Genomic DNA, 1,800 nt, shown 5'->3' with positions numbered 1-1,800 from the left:
CTAGCCTTTAAGTGGAGAGGAGGGGCTCCATCTTGGCCAATGGGCGTTGCGAGGAGCTGCAGGGAGCCGCGGGTGGGCGGGCTCCACAGCGCCACGCTGGGGCCGGGCGGGGCGGGCCACTCCGCCCACCGCGGCCGGCCCCGCCTAAAGGAGGCGGGTGACATCAAGAGCTACCGCACTGAGTGACACCAGCCCTAGTGATGTCGCTGCGCTAACCTGTAGCCCGTGGAGGTAATGCCGACTCATAGCACCTCATATGCATTTTAACTCATATCTTTGATTAAAAGAAATGGTTTGGTTTATTTCTTATATTAAAGCATATTTTTTTAAAAAAGATTAAATTATGGTTTATGTCATATAAATTCAATTCCAGCCAACTGTGAGAGATTAGAGAGATGGGAAGCACAATTTTCCCCAACACTTTATTATGAAAACTTTTGAACATTTGAAATACTCATTCAAAGAACACCCATAGATATCCATTTTGCTGTATTTGCTTGGTCATAAATCTGTCTGGGAGCTCTGGTGGCATGACTAAGGCATTTGACTGCTAACCAGAAGGCTGAACCACCAGCCACTCCTTGGAAGGAAGTTGGGACAACCTACTTTCCTAGAGAAACCTCCTGGGAGACCCAAGGAGGGGTCACTAAAAGTTGGAACCAACTCGAGGCCAGTGAGTTTGGTTTTTTGGTTTTAAAATCTATCCATATACTCATCTCTCTAACTACTCATCCATCTCTCTTCCTTTTTGTAGTCTAAGCACACTTCACTCCTACGCACTTCAGCATGAATATTAAAGTGCGGTGTTTCTTCAAAGTTCCCTCAATGCTACTTCACCAGCCTCTGTCTCCACCCACCCAGAGGCAACCATTCTAATTTTTTCCATCATACATTAATTGTTTTTATTTTATTGTGTTGTTGGTGAAAGTTTACACAGCAAATGAAGTTCTCATTTGACAATTCCAAACCCCCCCCCAAAAAAAGATTGCTGAGTTGATTCCAACTCATAGCAACCCTAATTTGTTGTGAAAACAATTCTATACAAATTGTTCAGTGACATCAGTTACATTTTTTGCAATGCGTCCACATTCTCCTTAATTGCGTTCTGGTTGTTCCATTTCCAGTGCTCTAATATCCCTGCCCCTTTACCTTCTCATCTTTGCTTTGGAGTCATTGTTGACCTTTTGGCCTCATACACATGATTCTTTAATGGAGCACTGTAATGACGGGTAATACTCCTTATTCTGTGTGCCATCTGTTATTTCGCTAAAAGGTGTCCTCAGGAGATAGTTTTGGATCAAGATTTTAAGAGTATCTCAGGGTGGTCCTCTAGTCACAACTGGTCCAGTAAGTTTAGAGTTTTTAAGAATTTCAATTCTGTTCCACATGTTTCTCCCAGTTTATCAGGGTCCATGTATTGTGACCTTGATCATGGCCAGTAGTGGTAACTGGACACTGTCTAGCTCTGGTCTCAGAGTACATGAGGCTTTACATTATCAGTCTTTTAGACTAGTTTGTTCTTTGAAACTTTGGTTTCCTTCTTTATTTTTTGTTCCTCGTAAGTAGAGACCGACAGTTATAGCTCAGATGGCTGCTCGCAAGTTTTTACGACCCCAGATGCTACTCACCAAAGAGATGGGCTGAGTTTGGACCACTGGCACCTGTTGAGCTGGGCCCCAGAGGCTAGGAACGACTGAGGAAGGGTTGGCTGGTCTGAAGTGGAGGGAGTTGTCCACACAAACTTACAGCTGGGACCCACTGACCTAAGTTGCATGGCTAGAGATGAGCTGACCAGAATCC

This window comes from Orycteropus afer, unplaced genomic scaffold, assembly GCF_000298275.1.
Source record: "Orycteropus afer afer isolate SDZICR_OR568_19922 unplaced genomic scaffold, OryAfe1.0 scaffold00099, whole genome shotgun sequence".
Lineage (NCBI taxonomy): Eukaryota > Metazoa > Chordata > Mammalia > Tubulidentata > Orycteropodidae > Orycteropus > Orycteropus afer.
Note: the sequence above shows the minus strand (reverse complement) of the source record.